Raw genomic sequence first — 24,147 nt, 5'->3', positions numbered from 1 at the left:
TTGCAATTTTTAAAAATCAGCAAATAGAGGCATCCCAAGATCACCAAATGAAGGCCAAGTGGTCTGACCAGTTGGGTAATCAGCAACAAAATCATTAGTCACAGTGGCACTGCCGAGTTTTAGTACCTAGAGCAGATACCAAGGCCCAAGGCCAAGTACCTTTACCTACCGTAAGTGTTATAATAACCCATGGCTTCAGAATACCTTAGAGACCCCAAATGTCTATGGAAAATGGCCCATTTGCGCATTTATATGCATATGTAAGAATATCATTATGGTCAAGAGTATGAGGCATAGTTTTTTTTTTTTGAAACAAAAGAATTGGAAAGTAAAGCTAAGCATTTCTCCCTTGAGGAATTGGGCTCAGCTCCCAAGTGACTCATCCCAGAAATGCTTAAAAGATACCCAAGAATTATAAGAATGTACAAACAGTTCAGCTGAGTAAATACACCTTTTTTTTTCCTCAAAAGAAAAAGAAGATAGAATAAAAGGGAGAAAAATAAGGAGAGAGAGACTGCATTGGTCCACATAAAGGCTACATTTTATCTCAAATGAGCTTGTATAACACCTGTGTGATCTACTGTTGGTATGATTTTTCAGCTAATATCTCTTATTTTTTTCTTTTCAAAGGAGTCTCCATTTAAGGGCCTGTATCAGGGATAAATTCAGTGACAATGAAAAATCTAAATTCTTTACCAACTGAACAGTCTTTGAAGGTTCCAAAAATAGGGTTAATTTCACTAATTTTTTTCTCCATTAGACTGTGATCTCGAAAGGAAGGACACTCTTTTGTTTTTCTTTGTATCCCTATCACTTAGTAGAGTGCCTGGAACATAGTAGGCACTTAATAAATGTTCCTTTATTGACAATCTGACATTTCTGCCAGTGTGCCAGAATGATACTTGACCAGATCTAATCCATCTTTCAAGGTCTAGCTGAAGTCCAACTTTTCTTCCATCAAGCCTCTTTCCCTCTTCTCTGAATCCACAGCACTTCTGTCTATACAATTCATTTGGTACTATATTACCTACTCCTCTGCTAAACTTTTTAACTTTAGAAAAAATTTAAAGTTTACAAAACTTCTTCAGTTAAAAAAATTTAACCTAATTACTGATTTATTTTATTACATTACCTTAATTTCCTAATATATCCCTCCCCTTTTCACCCAGAAAACCACCCCTTATTTTTTAAAAGGAAAAAAAGTACTCCAGCAGTTAATCAAATAATTTCCAACAAAATAAACAGTGTTCAACACTCATGCCCTCTCCACTAATGCTAAGTAAGGAAGAAGATATATACTCATCTCTCTTTTTCTTCTTCTTTTTGCTTTTTGATGAGGCAATCAGGGTTAAGAGACTTGCCCAGGGTCACACAGCTAATTAAGTGTCAAGTCTCAGGTCCTCCTGACTCCAAGGCTGGAGCTCTATCCACTGTACCACCTAGCTGCCCCTAATACTCATATCTCTTCTTTGGGGCCAAGCTTGGACATTATAATTACAAAGATTTTTATTTCAATTTTTTTAATTGTTGACATTTACATTGCTGTGGTCAACGTGTATATTGTTTTCTAGGTTCTGCCTTCTCACTTCACATCAGTTCATGTAACTCTTCCCATTTTTTTTAATCCTTCATATTCATTATTTCTTAAGATGCAGTAATATTCCCCCACATCAAGGTTTTCTAATTTCTTTATGTATTCCCCAAATGATAGGCATCTGGTTAGTTTACAATTTTTTGCCCTACAACCATAACTATTTTGAGATAGGTGGGACCCTTCTCTCTATTTCTGACCTCTTCGGGGTATACGTATACCCCAACCATTCCTTAATGTTTTATACATTTGTAACTTGTCTCTTCAAATTAAAAAGGCATTGGGGCAGCTGAGTAGTGCAGTGGATACAGCACTGGCCCTGGAGTAGGAGGACCTGAGTTCAAATCTGGCCTCAGGCACTTGACACTTACTAGTTGTGTGACCTTGGGTAAGTCACTTAACATTGCCTAGCCCCTCCTCCCCCAAAAAGTAAGGCATCTACTGCTATTCCTTTCTGTATTCCTCATATTGCCTAGCACAGGCTTATTTATATACACAGAAAAAAAAATAAATATTTGTTGCATGAGGCAGGGTATACTTCTTCCCTGAAAAGAAACAAAACTTGACATGAGTGGCCCATGGGTCAAAGCTAAAGCTGTACTTCTATGAAGCTTCCTGGTAGCCGTATCAAAGTGGCTTCCTGGTCACCTGAGGACATAAAAAGGCCCATCAATGTGGGAGTCCCTTGGTTACTGGCACTGAAGTCACCTCACTCTGCCTACACTCATCTCCACATGAAGATGAGGGGCGCTATCTACCCAAATAGCCATTTTATGCTATGGCTAAGCCAACCACCTTTTGTTAACTGTTCCAAAATGGAAGAAGGGGGCTGGCCTGAGTTGGACTGACTTGTAACTCAGAATACATGAAGCCTTCTTAATCCTCCCAGATGTTATATGTGCCTATATATTTATATATATATGTAAATGTCCCAACTCAGTAGCTTTTTAATAGTTGTTCCGCACATCTGGGGAACTCTCTCACTGCTTACCTCCTAGCTTTGTGGATCTCATTCAACATTCAGCTCATTCTCTACCTTCTACAGGATGCCTTTACCTCTCCCTCCACTGCTAGCTCCTTTTCTGATATTACCCTCCATTTATGCTAGGTATATCGTAGATACAGTTATTTGTATATTGTTTCCCCCATTAGACTGTAAGCTCCTTGAGGGCAGAGGTCTGTTTTTGCCTTTCTTTGTATCTCCAGAACTCAGTACAGCACCTGGCACACAATTTCATAAATGCATATTGCCTGCCTGCCTGATAAAGGCTTATTAACTGATGGATTGAATAGAGACTTACACCATTTCAACTACCCAGAAATGTCTGAAAAAAGAAGTAAAGGTTTTGTTTCCAACAGGAAAGGGGAGCTCCATCCCAAAATGCCCTCCTCCTAAGAAATGCCTACAGCACAATCATCTCTCCATCCCATGAGGCCAAGAAATTTGGTGCAGGAACTACACATTGCTTGTTGTTAGAAACAATTAAATGTAATTGTCTTTTATACCCCCCTGGAGGGCAGAGCCCTGTCTGCTCTGCTTTTGGAACTCCCTTGAAGCCTAATGCAATGCCATCAACACAATGGATGTTAAATACTTATTGAATGAATAAGGAAAGAAATGAGGGCCCCAATTATTGATGGTGAAAGTTTAGACTTCCTAAATCCAAATGTCAAAGCAAGGCTCCCTCTACGAACAAAATACATTTCCGGTTACTTTCTATTCAGAACATTAAACAGGTTATGGACACAATTATATTCTCCTGTTCTGAATCACCAGAAGAAATTGTCAACACTGACTACAACAGTCTTCCCTTAATTCACACTAGGCAGTTTGGGGCAAAATTTAACATTTCTATGTCCTACCTCATTAATGGAAATTACCATATGAAACAGATCCTCCCAGCTCAAGCAGCATTTTACAATTCTGCATAGAAAGAAACTGTGGTTTATAGGCAATAAGGCAGAGAATTATAAATAGGCTTCCTTCCACTTAGCCACAAAATAACTGGAGTTAAAACGTAAAACCTCCCTATTGAGAACATGGTCGGCTGGGCAATGTGAAAACCTTGAAATCGGTGTGATCCTTGGAAACACATGAAACTACCTCCATGGGACACAAAGCCTCCCAGCTGTCTAAGTGAGCACCAAATCTGGAAAAAGGCGAAAAAGCTATCTTAATAAAGAGATACAGTACATGTCGTTTCATTCCAGGGTTGAGTCAACAGCACGTGAATCCCTCAAATCACATCATTCCTGGTCATTTGCTCTGTAATCTCTCTTGAGCTCTAGGGATCTCTGTCAAGAGAAAATGTGACTCTCTTCTTTTCATGGTGAAAGGGTGGGAGACTACAGGCTTAGGTTGTACTTAATTGTTTTCCTTTGTCACAAGGGGAAGACTACAAGAGGTGGGGGCTATCTGGATAGGACTGTGACCTTTAAAACAAAAAGCATCAATAAAACATTAGTTGTTTTTTTTTTAAATGTTAGGTAAGCTTTCTTCTTCACAGTTCCATCTTTCTAATGGGCTCAACCCAAACCCCCAGAATTACTTCCATCATTGCTTTCCATTGTGTTTAAACCTCAAAAGAATTAAGTTCTCTGAAGGAAGGAACTATGTAATTTTTCATTTTTGTACTCCTGGTGCCTTAACCAGTACAGGAGGTTAACAAGTATTAGTTGAATTGAAATAAATTCCTGTAGTTATGCAACTGAGTTCTATCGGAGCAAAAGGACCACCGCTAAGTGGTGCAATGGATAGAGTGCAGGGCCAGGAAGAACCAAGTTCAAATCTAGCCTCAGACCCTTCTTAGCTGTGTGGCCCTGGGCAAGTCACTTAACCTTGTTTGCCTCAGTTTCCTCATGCGTAAAATGACCTAGAGAAGGAAATGGAAAACCACTTCAGTATCTCTGCCAAGAAACTCCAAATGGTGTCATAAAGAGTCAGACACAACTGAAATGACTGATTAACAACATGTGTAACCTGGGCAAGTCACTTCACCCCGTTTGCCTTAGTTTCCTCATCTGTCAAATGAGCTGTGATTAACAACATGTTGATCAAATGAACCTGGTAAGTGAGAAAACCATGCTGGGCTGAGAAGAGACAAGGGGCTGCTGTTTGTATACCCAGTAACTAGTACACAGTGCCCCGCACATAGTAGGAGCTTAATATATGCTGGATTAGACCGACACTCTTTTATTTCTTGTATACCGGTCCTACTGATTGCCTGCTGGACAATCCAGTGGCCAATTCAATCCACTTGGATGTCCCATTAGCATCTCAGATTCAGCATGTCTGAAACAGGATTCACGACCTTTTCCTCCTAAAACCAGCCTTACCTTCCAATGGCTTTATGTCTCTTGCAGGTGATACCACCTTCCCCATCACTCCATCTCCCCATGACTGGAATATACTCCAGACTCACTTGGGCTCCCTGGCTTCCTTCAAAACTCCACTCAAATTCCACCATTTGCAAAAGACCTTTCCTTGTGACATCCTCCCACACTGAGGTTACCTTGTACTTGCTCTGTGTACCCTTAATGTACACAACTGTTTGCATGCCATTTCCCCCCATTTGAAGCTGAGCTATCTGAGGGCAGGGGCTGTGTTTTTGCCTTTCTTTGTACACCCTGCACTTAGCAGAACACCTGGCACACCATAAGTGCTTAATAAATGCTTGTTGACATGACTCCTCCAACTCTGGGTTTGCACTCTCATAGGGATTAGCAGTGAAAACAAATGAACATAATAGAGACCTGCTGTTTCATGTCCAATCCTCTTTTTCTGTTCTTCTACATATGTGCTTTTTTGGTGTTTGTTAAGTTCAAAATAAAATTTAAATTAAAGAGAGAGAGAGCGAGAGCGCGCACAACCAATGGCCCGAGTTTAGCCCTCCCACCAAATCCTTTCTAATCTCAGTTTTGGTCTAATCTTTAGTTTACTAGAAGAGCTGAAATAACAAACAGTTCTCTTGCCTGATACATGAGCACATACTGACCACTGACACCTCTGCTTATCTCTCAATGGCTCAGTGTCTGTTTTTGGTGTTTACACCCTAATAACTAGAAGAGCATCTGGCATTTGGTTGTTTATTTAACCGTTTTCAGTCATGCCTGACTCTTTGTGACCCCTTTTCGGGGTTTTCTTGGCAAAGACACTGGAATGGTTTGCCATTTCCTTCTCTAGCTCATTTGACAGATGAGGAAACTAAGGCAAACAGGGTCACACAGCTAGTAAGTGTCTGAGGCCAGATTTGAACTCAGGAAGATAAGTCTTCCTGACTCCAGGCCTGGTGTTCTATCCACTTCACCACCTTGCTGCCCTTTCTGGCAGTTCGTAGGTACTTAACTGTATTCTGAATTGCATCTGTCTCTCCTTCTGACACCCTGCCCAACCTTCATTTCATCCACAGCAGGTGTCACATATGTCATCCCACTTCATATACACAGCCACTATCCTAGCACAGGCCCTCATAACGGCTTACCTGCCCTACTATAAAAGTCTCCTAACTGATCTCTTTGTTTCCACGCTCTCCTCCCCTTCTTAATCAATGCTTTGCTTAGCTGCCAAGATAATCCTAAGGCACAGGTGTATGTCCCTCCCCTGGTCCCCTATATCCTCAGTGACTTCTTTATGATAAAATGCCAACCCCTTAGCCCTTTCAAGGGCTGCCACCCCTCTTTCTGGCTAGCCTTCACTTACTCTGGCTGCTCCAGCTAACATGGACTGCTGGCCACCGCCCAAATTCCACTTACCAAACTCCTCCCCGGAGCATCTGCCCAAGCCTTCTCCCATGCCTGGAATGTGCCGCATGCATTCCTCAATTCTGTGTCTGATTCCTCATGCCGGCTCTATGCTGAGCTTGGATATTATCTCATACCAGGGAAGCCTTCCCCGATCCCTGCAGGCAATGTGCTTCTTCCTTCAAATTATCCTACAACTCCTTATCTCTCTCCATGTTCTATCCCCAGAATCTAAGTTTCTTGTGGTCAGACATTTTTTGTCTTTTTTTTACCTTACACTCAATTCCCTCCATGGCACAGACAGAGTGCTGGGCCTGGATTCAGGAAGTCCTGAATTCAAATCCAGCCTCAGACTGTGAGACCCTGGGCAAGTCACTCCACTTGTGTTTGCATCAGTTTCCATGTAAAATGGGCATGATAATGATAGCACCTACCTTGCAGTGTTGTTGTGAAGATTAAATGAGCTAATGCTGGATTAAAAAAAGAAAAGCACTTAATAGGCGCTATTAAAGCACTTATTCTTTTCACACTAAATCCATCAACACTTTCTCTTCTCATCCTTCCACACATCTGTGCTACCTTTGCGCTTGGTGACGAATCTCCATTATAACTCTTTCTAGCCTCAAGAATGGGGCGACTTGGGATAGCGACGTGGTGCAGTGGGTATAGCACTGGCCCTGAAGTCAGGAGGACCTGAGTTCAAATCCTGTCTCAGATCAGACACTTGACACTTACTAGCTGTGTGAACCTGGGAAAGTCACTTAACCCCAATCGCCTTTTCAAAAACAAAAAAATAACCGAAAACAAAACAAAACAAAGAATGGGGCAGCTAGGTAGGTGGCACAGTAGATAGAGTGCCAGACTTGGAGTCAAGAAGATCTGAGTTCAGATCTGGCCTCAGACACTTACTAGCTGTGTGATCCTGGGCAAGTCACCTAACCCCCAAGCTCCTCTTCTGTCAAACGAGCTAGAGAAGGAAATGGCAAACCACTCTAGCATCTTCGACAAAAAAATCCCAAATGGGGTCACGAAGAGTTGGACGGGGCTGAAAATCGACTCATAACAACACAGGCACGAAGAATACCCATACTTGCTTGCCTGTCCTCCTACTTCTCTGATCATTCTCCTATGTCAACTCCCTCCTCCCCCACTTTGTGGGGATTTCCCAATGAACAGTCCTAAGTTTTAATAGCATTGCCCTGCCTCTAGTCAGCTGCTTGGAGAACTGGCCTCCTCACTTAAGGCTTTCAGATCTTTACCTCTCCTCCTGACTTTGCCTCCCCAGTCCCTTCTTTATGAGCAGCCAGCAGGAAATCTGCATCTTGAGAACACTCTAGTGAAATTCGACAAATAAATATTCCCCCCCAAAGCTAAGGAGTTAAGGAACAGACTTATCTTCCTATTTTGCTAAGCAACCTTAATTCTCAGTTGGAATTCCCAAGTATCACTGTGGTAAGTATTGTAAACAAGTCTGATGACAAAAACCAGGCAGATGAAAGTGACTTTCCTAGTACAGGCTTTTTGTATCCTCAGGAGGCATGCTGGTCAAGTGTACCAAAGAAGGCACAACATCTTTGCAATATTCATGAGATGCTTTAAATCTGTGAAAATATGACCAATTACTAAAGCATTTTAGCTGCAATTCTTTAGAAATAGCTAAGCGATAATGCCCAAATGAAACTAACAATACTTGATGCTTATTTGATAAGAACAGAGAATAATATAAAACTGTTCAATTATTTCCCCAAATTATCTAAAAGGAAAGAAATTAAATGCCAAAAATATCAGATTAATACTTTTAAAAGCTCATGATTGCCAGAAGGAAAATCTTCTTTTCAGGTAATTATAAGACAATTCGTATACTTGAGTCTCTTTTCTTGTTACTGACTCTCAGAATTCAGCTCTGCATTAACCCCAGACCACTGTGAAGAGATCGCATAATTAGAAAAATATATTTTTCAAAATTCTCCCTTGCTTGATTAATCCTTACTATCTTGTATAGGCGGCTCACCTAGAAGGCTGACAAATTAACAGGATATATTCTATCCCTGGTTAGATTTAAAAGATTCTGAGTCTTCATAATTTTGGAGATTTGACTTTTATCTCATTTGATATAAGACGAAGATCTGTTTCTGACAATGGTATTATTAAGATTACTCACAGAGGTGACAAGGTAAGAAAAAAATGAAGGGAATACACTGTCAAGGGAAAAAAAAACCTTAATGTTCCTCCAATAATTTAGCAGTAATGCGACTTCAGTACAGCCGATGGATCTGAAGACGGGACGCAAGGATGACAGGTAATAATAATGCCCGGCAAAATATGGCAGCAAGTAGCCTTTCAGTTTTTACTCCCATTAAAGAGGAGAGGAGTTCTGCAGATTGCCTGAAAGCCTTCATTTTCAAGGGTAGGGTATTTTTCTTTTAAGAAATGTTTTCCAGCTCAGAGAAGCCATCTTGACCCCAAGCTACCTTTAGAAATTAGGTTGCTTGACACAGTGGCAATGTTAGGGCAAAGGGCTTACAGCCAGGCATAGGCGATCTGGGACCACTTAGCAATGGCGCACACTGATTTCTGCAAAGTAGCAGCAGTACTCTATTTTATGTGTTTCTCTGGGGAACCCATTCCCTGAACCAAGTTGATGACTCTGAAGGTTCTGGGACTTTGAGGGCCACCTATGTTCAAAATGTAGACAGTTTGGTTCATTGACAAGACAGGGTCAGGTTGTAAAAATAACAAAATCTTACACCGTAGTTCTTCTGGAATTTTTTAAGAGTAAAATGTGTCCTCTATCCAATGCATCCTTGCTATCCAATTAACAACTAAGATGAGATGGGACACGTAGGTTCAATGCTGGCTTGTTTGTGACTCTGATAATTCCTTGTTAATTTTCACCATAAACTCCAGCTATATTCTGGTAACTGAGTTTTATGACTGACCTGAGTCAGAGGACCTTCAGTGGGGTGTTCACTATCCAATTAACAACTAAGATGGAATGAGACACCTAAGTCTAATATTGGCTTGTGTGTGTCTGTCTCATAATTTCTTCTTAATTTCCACCATAAACTTTACCTGTATTCCGGTAACTGAGTTTTATGATTGATTTGAGTCAAATTACTTTGTGTTAGAATTCTTACTCTGCCAATAATTCTGTGTGGCCTTGATTTTCTCATCTGTAAAATGGAGGGGTTGGGGGCAGCTAGGTAGCGCAGTGGATAGAGCACTGGCCTGAAGTCAGGAGGACCTCAGTTCAAATCCGGCCTCAGACCAAACACCTGACACTTACTAGCTGTGTGACACTGGGCAAGTCACTTAACCCCAATGGAGGGGTTAGGCTAAGAGATCTCTAAGGTCTGTCTCAGCTCCAAAAAACTGAGATTCAAAGTCTTTTGTTTGCTCTTTTAACTATCAAATGTTCCCACAGAACAAGAAAGAACCTTAGTCTGGGGGTTACCTGTTCTAACCTCCCACCTGACACTCACTGATGGTCCTCCCCCTTCTACCACACTGCTGACAGGTTGGTCATTCAGTCACAGTCTGAGTACTTCCTGTGATGGAAACTCAATTGTTCTCCTTTCTGTAAAAATCAATTTACAGAATTATTCAGCTGCTTCTTGAGTTAAAATGGATTTTCACTATTCATTTTCCAGTTACTGAAAGACATCCTGTCAGGGCCTTCGTATATCAATGCTGCTCTTTGAAGTACATATCGTTTGGGTCAACAATTTAACAATTTAATATCCTCTAAATCTAAATCCTTTCCCCCAGAAAAGGACAGGAAATGTTCCCTATGGTCATTGCTACATGAAGCAAACATTTTAGGTCAGAATCCTCTATCTGAGCATCTTCCAATTTATACAGTCTGTTCCACTTCAAAAGCCACCCCTCATTGGATGATAAGTTGTCAGAAACTCTATTACTGGACTCTTCCCTCTCCCATTCACCCCAAGCATCATGGTAGAAGACAGTCAAAAGACCTGGTTTCAAATCTCCGACTCTGACTGTAGGTCATTCCTGTATGACCTAGCTTCCTCACCCAACTAATGGGAAGGAAGGAAAGAAAAAGGCATTTATTAATCATTTACCACGTGTCAATACTGTGCTAAGTGCTAAGGATATGAATACCAGTAAAAAGAAAGTCAGTCTCTGGCCTCGAGAAGCTTAAATTCTAATGGATAAAGACAAAACACAAAAGGGGGCTGAAAAGGGAACTGGAGTGGGGTGAAGGTACCAAACTCGAGGGCATGGATCTCAATGCATTTTCCATTAGCATCATAGTTACAAATGGTGATTCGTTTTTACAGAACTATTAGTCCCACACTGCAATAGCTCATACCCTCATTCCAGTTCCTAACTTTCAAGAATTCAAAACTATGCCTTAGCTGATGTCTCACACTGGAACTTCCCTCAGCTCCTGGGGTCTCCTCATCCTGGAACACCCAACCACCCTTTCTGCCTTCTCACACTGGAATATCACTCCACCAAGACCCAATGGTGAATTTCCTGGGGCCTCCATTTTGTGGAAAGGTCCAGGTCAACCAACCTTCATTACCCTCCCAGATCCGTTTGACCATTCAGACTTAAAAACTATGCCTTGGCTTTAAGCATTTTCAACTCCGTACTCTATCTCATTTTTTGTTTTCTTCTGCTATTAAAACAGAAGCTCCTTGAGGGTAGAACCTTTCTTTTGACTTACATTTGTATCCCTAGCATTAGGCACTGTGCCTAGCACATAATAAGAACATCTTTCCCTCCCTTTTTCTTCCCTTTCTTCTTTCCCTCAACTTTTCTTCCATTCTTCTCTCCCTTTCTTCCTTCTATCCTTCCTTCCTTCCTAAAACAACCCAATTAGTTTAAGGTTAACCCAAGTATTAATATAACTACTTGACAAGAGTGCTGGGCCTTCAGACATCAAGTCTGGTACTGTTTAACATGTAAGACATAGAAAAATACTATTTGACAGAGGAAATAGCACATGTCAAGAGGAACAGACTAGGGCCCAATTCACTGCTGTGTGTATACACTTGTCCCAATAGAATGGAAGCCCTCGTGAGGACGGATTGCTTCTTTTTGTCTGCGTCTCCAGCTCTCGGGATTGCTCCTGACACACAGGAGGCACTTAATTAGGTCGACTGATTGATTGTTCATTGGCCTGGCATACCTACCACCATTTATAACATTGATTCCCCTGGAAAATATTTACAGAAGGTAGGGCATCACATCCCTTTCTTGGCAAAGAGGTGGGGGACTATGGGTATTTAATGTTACGTATGCTATCACACACCAATGTTCTATCCCTTGGTTTTACTTAACAACTTTTCTTTGTGAAAACAAAGGGTTTTATAAGGGAGGAGAAGAGATATTGGGAAATATCTGTAGTATAAAAAACAAAAGGCAGCAATAAAATTTTTAAACAGAAAAGAAAATATGTTCAGATATAAACTTTTGATAATTGGAGACTACCCATCATCAGAGAAGACAAGGACTTCGGTGGTTGCTTTCTTCTCTTTTCTGTAAGGGGTAACAGGCTTCCAGTAAATCCATCAATTCTTTCCTTCAATCCCTCACTCTATCCCAGGGCTCTAATCACTATACCACCTAGTTGCCCTCCGAAGGGACAGTCTTAAGGTAGTATAGTCTGACAGCCCTTTGCCAAGGTAACCAGCTTGGAATGAACCTGCAGTCGTGATTGAAACAGCATTAGCCTTGAGCTAGCCGAGCCTGGGCAGCTAAGCGGTACAGAGGATAGAGTGTTAGGCTTGGAACCAGAAAGACTCACCTTCATGGGTTCAAATCCAGCCTCAGACATTTACTAGCTGTGTGACCCTGGGCAAGTCACTTAACCCTGTTTGCCTTAGTTCCTCATCTGTAAAATGAGCTAGAGAAGGAAATGGCAAACCACTCCAGTATCTCTGGCAAGATAATCCCAAATGGGTCATGGACTGAAAAAACGATTTCACAACATAAAGCTGAGCTAAGTTTGTTTAGCATCAATATACTACTACCCCCTGACCCATGATGACCCACAGTAAGGATGTCAAACTCAAACAGAAATGGGGCCACTAAGACACACAAAAGGATCCCTATGAGCCATTAACGTAGGAAACTACATATTAACATCATCTGTGTTCTTTTGTATTTGTATTTATTTTGTTAAATATTTTCATTATATAACTGGTTTTCACGTTTGACATCTCTGATATACCGTTTACTCCCTATGAAAATGTATGTATGCTATTTTCTATAATATATAAGTATTTTAAATTATGTTTATATGTGTGTGTGTGTGTGTGTGTGTGTGTGTGTGTGTATTGTTTATATTAAGCAAGGCTCCCACTAACTCTGGACATGGAGGAAACACCTAGACTACAAGGGCACTGGTTTCTCTACTTGAAATTCAAGTGAAAAATTCAACAGATCAGGATCAAAAGACATTGAAGCCATCAGAAAAGAAAGCAGGCAAGCAAAAGAAGCCTAGATACTCTCAGAAGCCTCTTTACATAGCAATCATTTGGAACATGAATCTTCATCTATTCATGGCAAGCAGAAACTGACAGGTTCTGGACCAGGTAGTTAGAAAAATGGCAGAAACCCAGCTGATGTTTTATCTGGTCCAGTGAAGACACCACTCCAAAGTAAAAGCAGATCTGAGAGTGCAAAGGGATTGTCAACGGCTCAGACTACCCAGAGGAGGTCTACTAGGGGATGTCCTTGACTCGATGCCTTCAAAAGCTGACCTGTTCACCATCCAGCCATCCTAACAGCCCTCTTTTGCAGCTCAATGGACAGAGATCAACTTGGTACCCAACTGCTCCTCTTCTTAGGTCAATCTTTCCTCTGTCCCTCAAATGGAACAATTCAGAAGCTCTTTGCCACAGCCCTCTCTCCCCAACTCATTCACATCAACTCTAAAGCCAGAGAAATGAACACTGAACAAGGACAGGTTCTCATCCACCCTCTCAATGTCTCCAAGACCTTCCCGACAGGGGTCCCTAATCTAGGGACCACGAACTTGATTTTTTAAAATATTTTAATAGCTACGTTCCAACATAACTGATTTCCTTTATAATCCTATATACACGATTCAATGTACCTAAAAATTTCTCTGAGAAGGGGTTCACAGGCTTCATCAGACTGCTGAAAGGGTCCAGAACTCCCTCTAAAAAGGTTAAGAACCCTAGCTGTGGAAACAAGCAGTGGATTTGCAAATTTACTACATATTCTCTCTTTTTTTTTTTCTGCCAGAGAGAGAAGGTGAGAGGGGGATGAATCACAACCACCACAGTGTTATTATCTAGTACATTCAAGTTTACAAAGCATTTTCCCCTAACGATCCTTCTGAAGTAGGTAGTGGTGTAAACATTATCACCCCTATTTTATAGGGAAAGAAACTAAAACTCAAGTACATGACCAGCCCAAAGTCACACAGATAATAACTGCTAAAACAAGAGATAGAAGAAACAGGGGGAAAGGTCTCAGAAAGAATAATACAGACTAAAGGGCCAGTGAGAGTGTATAGGTAAATCATAGGGGCTAAGGTCAACAAAATCCAACAATTATAGCAAGAACTAAATGCCTACAAAGTGCCCGGTGCTGGGGATACAAGGACAAAACTAAAAGTCTCTGCCTTCAAAAAATGTAATGAAAAAGCAATAGTAAGGCTTGCAGCAGATGCATCAAACCTGACCCACCAGTCAGCAAAACTCCACCACAGATTAAAATGTAACTGGGAAATGTTCAACAAAGTAAATAAAAATATAACACAACATAATGTTAATACATGGTTTTCTAAGTCAACATCTGGCCAGCAGGAATCTGTTTCTATTTGAGTTTCATACCTGGGTTCAAATTCCACCTGTGATATTTACTAGCTGTGTGACCATGGATGAGTCATTAGCCTTTCTGAGCCTCAGTTTCCTGCCCTATAAAACTGAGTTAATAATGTCTGTAGTACTTACTAAATGGGCTTTTCATTTCTTTGTTTTTTGGGGGAAAGGGAGTTTGTTAAGTGAGATAATGTATATAAAATGCTTTGCAAACTTTAAAGTGCCTATGTAAATGTCAGTAATCATGCAGGTACTGTTGGGGCTGAATGAACCCAATAAATGAAATAGGTAAATACCTGAATAAGGTGTGAGAACTTTTAAGTGACTGACTTCAGGACTGACTGCCCAACTGAATGCTGGTAATTTACTCTCTTCCAAATTACCTAAACAACACCCTTCTCTTGGCAGCAGAGAGAACTGAAGATGTACCATATTTGCAATGCTCCTCTAGATGCAAAGAGGCTTGAAACAAAAATAAAACCAAAAAGAACCAGAACAGGAGGAATCTGGAGAAACACTTGAAGAACCATACCAACTGATACAGGCTGAAATAAACAGAAGAACAATACGCCTGAAATAAACAGAAGAAACAATACGCCTAAAAATGTCAATGAAAAAGATCAAGAGGAAACCAACCTGAATGACTGAAATAAAAAACTGACCCCAGAGAACAGATAGTAGAACACGTCACTCTCCTTTTGGCAAAGAGGTGAGAGACTATGGGGGCAGAATGATGCCTACCTTGTCAGATGAGGTCACCATATTGGGTTGTTTTCTGTTTAACTTTCTCTCTTTCATGCAAGAGAAGGTTCAATTCCAGGAGGTAAGAACAGGAAATAGGAATAAATATATCCAAAAATGATGTAAAAGGCATCAGTAAAACTTTTTTGGGGAAAAAGTATTTCCCCACTCCAAACCCCTTGATTTCTCCAAAACTATAGAACACTTGACAAGATAAACTGGCATCCTTCCACTCACACTGACATTTACAAACATCCCCTTAAAACCTGAACCTGATCGAGCAATAGCTTCATTTGATCACCAATAGAACTCTCCTACCAGATTTCATGCAGTTCCTTTTTTACTGCAGGGCTGTTTAAGAGTGATGGGTTACTCTTCATGTTGACTCTTAGGAAGACTCAAAATCCTTAGGGAGGGGTAACAGAAGGAAGGAGAAGTTTAGGGGAAAAAAATCAGCATGGACCAAACCAACCATGGCAGAATCTATTAAAAATAATTTCCCTAAAGTCTTTATCTTATTTTAATTGATAAGCACTTACTGAGTATATTTTGTCAACGTTACTGACTTTTTATTTTCAAACAAGGCAAGTTTGCTTTTTTTTTTTTTAACATAGAACAAATTAAGCTCATCTCTTTTTTATTCTGTTGCACTTGGTACCTGTGGGCTATAACCAGTGTGCCAAGAACAGAGCTGATCAATTAATCAATCAATAAACATTTATTAAGCACCTACTAAGTGCCAGGCACTGTGCTAAGTGCTGGGGATATAAAATGAGGCAAAAGATAGTCCCTGCCCTCAAGGGGCTTACAATCTAACGGGGGAGATGACATGTAAACAAATATATACAAAGTAAGCTATGTAGAAGACAAATAGGAAACAATTAGCAGGGGGAAGGCTGGAATTAAGAGGGGTGGGGGAAGGCTTCCTACAGAAGGTGGGATTTTAGTTGGGACTTAAAGAAAGACAGGGAGGTCAGTAGCCTAAGACTTTTCTTTTCTGTAAAATCTCACCCAAAATATAAGTTACTGGGCTGTCAGTAATCATGACAGAGTTCCTCTGTCAAGGATCCGACCACAGAACCCAGGTCAGGCCTAACCAGAGACAAAGCTGGCTTAAAATCAACAGAGCCCAACTCAGTCCAACAAGCCTCCTCAGTACTTCCCACCACATGATTGGCCAAATCCCTTCTGGCCTACATCTAACATCATAGGACTTGGTCACAATCTTCTTTCTGGGACCCCACATTGTCTGAGTCCCAGTCTTACCAATGACTGGCTGTATACACATACCGACCTGGATGAACGTCCAAGAAACAGGCTTCCATTTATTCTGTGACTTGGGATCTTACAACGGATAAAGAAATTAATTCTTGCTCTACCAACCTCCTACAGTTGTTATGAAGAGCAAATCATGTCAAAGGGTCATAGAACTCTGGGTCAGACAGATGTGTTGGACATTGGGGAAAAAAGCATCAATGCTATACCGATCTATAAGAGGTATTAACACTATATGCCAGGCACAGTTGGAGACGATGAGGATGCCAACACAAAAGTGAGGGATTATACCATAAAAGGAAACTGAGACTCAGGAAAGGTTGGGTGACATGTCCACAGTCACATGGGCAATGGGTAGAAGGGCTGAGATTTGAACCCAGTACTCATTAACCTAAACCATACTGCCTTCTATAAGGCCAAGCTCTAGCAGGATAACAACAATAATTATTTTAACTGTCATTTGTAAGTGATTCAAAGTTTGCCTTACATGTCTCACTGACATCTCACTGAACCCAACAATAACCCTGTGAAATTCTCAGTTATTTTACTTTTTATAGATAAAGAATTTCATTCTTCTATTATATATCTATAACTATATACATTATATCTTCTATATATAGATATGTTGTTCTATTATACAGATGGACAATTTTATAGATGAAGGAAACGGGGCCTGGAGAAGCTAACAGACCTGCCCGAGGTCATAGAGCTAGTTAAGTGCTGAGGCAACATCTGCATTCTGATTGGGGGGGGCGGCTCTCCACATTCAGAGTCTAAAGATTTATCTACTAAACAAGCTGCTCAATTGTATTCAACTCTCCATGGGTTTTCTTGGCAAAGATACTGGAGTGGTTTGCCATTCTTTCTCTAGCTCATTTTACAGAAGAGGAAACTGAGGCAAACAGGGTAAAGTGACTTGCCCAGGGTCACACAGTTGGTAAGTAAGTGCCTGAGGTCAGATCTGAACTTAGGAAGATGAGTCTTCCTGACTCCAGGCCCAGCACTCTATGAACTATGGCGCTATGCAGCTGCCATACTTACAAGTATTCTGTCACAGTAAAGTCTAATATCTACATTTGCTGAAAGATTAAAATGAGGAAAAATGGCCAAAAGAGCTCCAATTTTACTGTAGTCACCTAAATTCAAAATTAATGGCATCTTGAACAAAGTCCTTTAATTGCAGAATTTAAAAATTCATGCTCAATTATCATATTCAATATTTTAAGCTCACTGTGGTATCTATCATTTGGGTAGGAAGGAACAGTGAGAAATAGTTTATGCCTCTACTAATTGGGAGGTACAGAGTCACCAGAATGGATGAGGATGAAAATAAATGTCCTTCTCCTCCAAGCCTACACATAGGCCTATACTAGCTTTCTGCCCTCAGGATCAGGGCTATACCATTGCTGGGCACATGGCCTGCGTTCAATAAAATACTTTAGTGATTCACTGATTTAAAAGTGATTTCCAAAGCCAGTCCTTTCTACTTTGGAAGGTTTTTCCCTCCTCAACAAACATCTTCTGACCACCTCTAAGGGCAAGGCATTAGGCTAGTTGCTGGAGATAAAAGGGAGATACTGTGTAAAGAATGCTGGTTTGAACATTAGGGAGCTGACTTTAAATTTGGAGGCAGAGACCCTGCCTTCCCATTCCTGTTTCTTACTACCTGTGTAACCTCAGGCAAGTCATGCTATCTCAGGGGGGTTTAGTTTCCTCAGTGGGATGGACTGAATGACCTCTAAGGTTCCATCCAGTCCTGATTCTCAAGATCCTCAAAGAACTTAAAGTCTAGTAGGGGAGATAAAACATGTGTATAACAAGTTAAATGTCAATTATCAACTGGGCACAGGCTGAGTGAGTGGTATTCTAAGGAAAAGGGGTGGAGAGGCAGAGAGGGAAAGAGAGGGGGGGAAGAGAAAAGGGGAGAGGAAGAAAGAAAGGGGGAGAGAAAAAGAAGAAAGGAAGAAGAAGAGGAGGGAAAAGGAGAGAAGAAAGAGGAAAGGTGAGAAAGGGGGAAACGGAGGGAAAGAAAAGGGGAGAGGGAGAAAGAAGGGGAGAGAGAAGAAAAGGAAAGGAAGAAGAGGAAAAGAAGGGAAAGGGAGAGAAGAAGGAAAGAGAAGAGAAGCGAGAAAGAGGAAAGGGGAGGAAGAGAGAGGGAGAGAAAAGGGGAGAGGGAGAAAGAAGGGAGACAGAAAAAGAGGAAAAGAAATGAGAGGAAGAGAAGGGAAAGGGAGAAAAGAGAGGGGAGAGGAGAAAAAGGAAAGAAAAATAAGAAGGAAAGAAAGGGGGAAAGAGAGGGAGGACAGAATGGAGAAAGAAAGGGGGAAGAGAGGAGTAGGAGGGAAAAAGAGAGGGAGAGAAAGTGAGGGGAGGGGAAAGAGAGAAGAAGAAAGAGAAGAAGGAAAGGAGGACAGAGTAGAGAAAGGGGGAAGAAAAGGAACAACAAAGGAGAAAAGGAGTTAGAGAAAAGGGGAAGATAAAGAAGTGAGAAGAGGAAGATGGAGAGGGAAAGGGTGAGGAAGAAGGTGAGGGAAAGGACAAATTCACAGGCTGCCCTGGCTTCCTTCAAGTTCCAGCTAAAGTCTCACTTTCTGCAAAAAGCCTTTCCCAGTTCCTCTTAATCTTAGTGCATTCTCTTTGAGAATATCTCCAACTTATCCTGTATGTATCTTATTTCTCCATAGCTGTTCTCATGCTGTCTCCCCCATCAGACAGTGAGCTCCAAGAGCAAGGACCACCTTCTACCTTTTCACCATCTTTATATCTTCAGTGCTTAGCACAGTACCTGGCACATAATAAATGCTTGTTGACAATCACATATTTGACATTCTCAAATGCTGAGGCATCACACAGAAGGCACAGCTTGAACTGAGTGAGCAGTTAGGACCAATATGGTAGGTATTGATTTCGGCTCAATGTGAACAGAACTTGAGGCTGACACAATTTGCTGTTTGCACCCCAAGGCGGACTCCCTATGTGTCCTTAGAAGTCAAGACATGCACCAATCAGTCTGCACCAGACTAAGCAGTTTTTTTGTATGCAGCTGGAACCCTTGTAGATAAGCAGACTATCCTATCTTCGTGCTCTAGCAGTTCCCAGGGAAAAGAATGTGGATTTTTGCCATCGCCTTCCTTCTCCCCTTCAAGAGGGGATTAGTCCTTTCCCCCTCCCCTATGACTTCCCTATAACATAAATACCAAGACTTTCCCTGCACTGCTGGGCTCCTTGGTATAGGGAGGTCCCATGTATACGTGTCTTTCTCTTGCAATAAATCCAACTGCAATGTATGCCTTATGGACCTGTGATACTGTTTTTTGGTTAACAGTACATAGATAGGTGGACAATAAATACAGATACAGATAGATATACATATATACACATACCCATACATACATACATATATATATATATATGTAGATATATATATTTATCTACTTCTATATTTCAGTTCCCTCTCCACCAAATCATAAGACCCTTTCCATTATACATTGTTTTTCCAACTTATTTATTTCCTCCATGCTTCCTACTCCTTAACCTAAAGGGAGAATAGAAAGGAGGAGGAAGGGAAGGGAAGATACCTTTAACATCCCTTCTAGCACTCAAGATCTTGAGAAGTCTGAAAGACTCAGCTGATTCTCATCAATGCAGCCCATAGCTGCTGCCACTAAACATGGTTCACAACTCTATGGCTCTGGCTTCCCCTGACATTTTCTGACTCCTCATAATTCAACAACCCTTTGGTTGGTTGAGAAACAATGTTTGTTCAGATTTTAAAAAGCACTATCCCGGGGGCGGAGCCAAGATGGTATAAAGCAGTGACTTGCTTGAGCTCTCCCCCAAACCCCTCCAAATACTCATAAAAAATGGCTCTAAACAAATTCCAAAGCAGCAGAACCCACGAAAAGACAGAGTGAAACAAATTTCCAGCCCAAGACAACCTGGATGGTTGATCGGAAAGGTGTATCACAGGCTGGGAGCGCAGCGCAGAGCGCTGTGGGTGTGCAGGCTGTAGCAAACCTGGAGCAGGCCTCAGAGGACTGAATCTCCTGCTGCTGTGGAGGTTCCCAGACTCCTCAATCCACCAATGCCAAAGACAACTTAGAAGGTCAGTGGGAAAAGTCTGTTTCTGTCGGTGCTGAGAGGAAGGCGGGGTCTCAGCTCCATTCCCATGCCCTGAGGGGCAGCTGCTTCCCGAGCTTCCAGCCCACAGACTGAGGGGGAATCCAGTGGCTGATGAGAAAGGGATTGCAGGGATCTTTTTGCCAGTGCTGAGGCAGGAATCTCTTGCTTTGCCTGTGCTTAGATCTGGGTCACAGTTCTGGGTGGCACTCCTGGGGTGAGGAGGAGTGCTGGAGTGGTGGAGCTTGTAGTGGCTGTGGAGGGGAACCCCTCCTCACAGTTACAGGACAGAAAGGAATAAACACCTCGCCACTTATCATACCACCTTGGAAGAACTGAAAATTTACAGGTCCCTACAAGTATCTCTGAAAACAGCTGACAAACCCCAAGCTTGGGACAGTACATTCCACATTGGAAGCAGACTCTTACCTTAACAAAGAGTTTAAAACTCAAGTAATTGGCCGGGATCATGAGCAAGCAGCAAAAAGAGTCAGACTATATTATCTTACTTTGGTAAAAAAAGATCAAAATATACAACCAGAAGAAGACAACAAAGTCAAAGCTCCTACATCCAAAGCCTCCAAGAAAAATATGAATCAGTCCCAGGCCTTGGAAGAGCTCAAAAGGGATTTTGAGAAGCAAGTAAGGGAAGTAGAGGAAAAACTGGGAAGAGAAATGAGAGTGATGCAAGAAAATCATGAAAACAAGTCAACAGCTTGCTAAAGGAGACCCAAAAAATACTGAAGAAAATAACACCTTAAAAAATAGCCTAACCCAAATGGCAAAAGAGGTCCAAAAAGCCAATGAGGAGAAAATGCCCTAAAAAGAAAATTGGCCAAATGGAAAAGGAAGTCCAAAAGATTACTGAAGAAAATACTTCCTTAAAAATTAGAATAGAGCAATTGGAAGCTAGTGACTTTATGAGAAATCAAGACACTGTAAAACAAATCCAAAAGAATGAAAAATTAGAAAACAATGTGAAATATCTCATTGGAAAAACAACTGACCTGGAAAATAGATCCAGGAGAGAGAATTTAAAAATTATTGGACTATCTGAAAGCCATGATCAAAAAAAGAGCCTAGACATCATCTTTCAAGAAATTATCAAGGAAAACTGCCCTGATATATAGAACCAGAGGGCAAAATAGAAATTGAAAGAATCCACAGATCTCCTCCTGAAAGAGATCCCCAAAGGAAAACTCCTAGGAATATTATAGCCAAATTCCAGAGTTCCCAGGTCAAGGAGAAAATATTACAAGCTGCCAGAAGGAAACAATTCAAGTACTGTGGAAACACAATCAGGATAACACAAGATTTAGCAGCTTCTACATTAAAGGACCACAGGGCATGGAATATAATATTCTGGAGGGCAAAGGAGATAGGATTACAACCAAGAATCACCTACCCAGCAAAACTGAGTATAATCCTTCAGGGGAAAAAATGGTCATTCAGTGAAATAGAGGACTTTCAAGCATTCTGATGAAAAGACCAGAGCTGAATAGAAAATTTGACTTTCAAATACAGGACTCAAGTGGAACATGAAGAGGTAAACAGGAAAGAGAAATCATAAGAGACTTATTAAGATTGAACTGTTTACATTCCTGCATGGAAAGATGATATTTTAACTCATGAGACCTTTGTCAGTATTAGGGTAGTTGGAGGAAAAAATTATATGTATGTATATATAGATAGATAGAGGGCACAGGGTGAGTTGAAGATTAAGGGGTCATATCTGGAGAATAAAATTAAGGGATGAGAGAGGATTATACTCAGAGAAGAAGAAAGGGAGAGGTAGAATGGGGTAAATTATCTCACAAAAAAAAAAGAAAAGAAAAGTCTCTTACAGTGGAGGGGAAAGGGGAAGGTGAGAGGGAATGAGTGAATCTTATTCTCATAGGATTTGGCTTAAGGAGGGAATAACATACACATTCAATTGGGTATGGAAATCTGTCTTACCCTACAGGAAAATAGGGGGAGAAGGGGACAAGAGAGCAGGGGGATGATAGAGAGGAGGGCAGATTGGGAAAGAGGGTAATCAGAAGTAAATACTTCTGAGGAGGGACAGGGTCAAAAGAAAGAATAGAATAAATGGGAGGGCAGGATAGGATTAAGGGAAATAGAGTTAGTTTTTCACAACATGTCTACTATGGAAGTGTTTTGCATAACTGCACATGTACAACCTATATTGAGTTGCTTGCCTTTTCAATGAGGGTGGGTGGGGAGGGAGGAAGAGAGAAAATTTGAAACCTAAAGTTTTAAAAACATGTTTTAAAAAAATGTTTTCACATGCTACTGGGAAATAAGAAATACAGGAAATGGGGTACAGAAGTCTATCCTGCCCTACAAGAAAATAGAAGGGGAAGGGGATAAGAAAGGGGGAGAGATAGAAAGAGGACAGACTAGGGGAAGGGATATTCAGAATGCATGCCATCTTGGGGTGGGGGAGGGGGAGATGGGTGAAAATTTAACTCAAAAACTTGTGGAAGCGAATGTTGAAAACTAAAAATAAATAAATTTATATTAAAGAAAAAAAAAGAAAAAGAAAAAGCACCATCCCAATGCTAACAACTAGACTGCTTAAAAACAAACAAAAAGCTTGACTCACAGGATTGAGATGGACCTTGAAGATCATCTATTGCTCCACCCCCCCATTCTAGACATAAAGAAACTGGGGCACAGAAAGGTAAAGTCTTGTTGCCCCTAAATGTATTTGTGGGTTGAGTTGCCCATGGTCATATGGCTAGTTAGTGTCAGAGGAAGACAGTGGGACCCAAGTTTCTTGGCCCCCAAACCAGACCTTTTTATACTCAAATTTTTCAAATGCTATTAGAAAAAATATATATTTATACAATTTTTAGGTCTAGACTTATTTCATTCATGTCGGAAGGAGCTCCGAGTGAGAACATTCCCTCTAAGAGTCCAGCGCAGCAACTGTTCTGATCTTAGAATGCTGCTTAGGGGCACTGCTTTAACATGTATTTGCAAAATACTAACAGACTTAGAAACAGAAGAGATCTTAATGTTGCCTCATCCAACCCGCTTATTTTATAAATAAGGAAAAAGGAGCCTGGAGAGGCATAGTGATCCACCCAATGTCACATAGGTAGGCAAAATGGCAGAGCCAGGACTTCATGGACCTTCACAGGATCATAGCTGGACCTTAGAGGTCAAATCGTGATCTGAACCCAGGTCTTCCACCTCTAAATCCTCTGACTCCCCACTGCACCATGATGGCACAAGAGCCTCATAACAACCCTGGTAGGCAGAGAGTACACATATTTCGAGTCTCTTTTACAAATGAACCCAAGATGTGACTTTCCCAAGGTCACACAACTAGTAAAATTCAAGTCCAACACTCCTAGTACTATTACTAAACCACACTGTGATTTTTTTTTTTGGTTCAGGTTGTAGTAACATTCACATTCAAATAAAAAAATGCAGGCACATCAAAGGAAATAACACAAATAAACCCAGGAATTTGCAAGAACTAAATTTTGGTTCTTATGTCTATGTTCAAATAACGCCTAAAAATTCTACTTTAAAATCATATACAAACAAATCCTGTAAACTGGAGATTCTCCAGGAAAAAAAAAACTCACCATAAAGTTAAACCTCACTAATTCAGCCTGAAAATGGGGGAAGGCCAGACTGCATTAGTACAATATCTAATTTACAGACTATTTTAAAGAATTGCAGTCTCATTATTTTCAAAGCCTGGATGACAACCCCAACTGCTAACAAAGTATTTCCAAGCAAAAATCTCATCATCCTTAATGAACAGATAGGATATATTTATAATTAGCAGCATTCATTTACATATCAACAATTAATGTTCTAAAGTACTTAAAATCACTG

General features: G+C 40.9%; 1 protein-coding gene across 2 annotated transcripts in view; it reads right to left on the bottom strand.

Moving 5' to 3' along the window:
- The window catches only part of DCTD (dCMP deaminase), a 50,965-nt gene that overhangs the window by 8,811 nt on the left and 18,007 nt on the right, over nucleotides 1-24,147 (bottom strand). The window lies entirely within an intron of this gene.

This window comes from Phascolarctos cinereus, unplaced genomic scaffold (genome assembly GCF_003287225.1).
Source record: "Phascolarctos cinereus isolate Bilbo 61053 unplaced genomic scaffold, phaCin_HiC Scaffold_9;HRSCAF=440, whole genome shotgun sequence".
Lineage (NCBI taxonomy): Eukaryota > Metazoa > Chordata > Mammalia > Diprotodontia > Phascolarctidae > Phascolarctos > Phascolarctos cinereus.
This window is presented reverse-complemented; position numbering and strand designations above follow the sequence as displayed.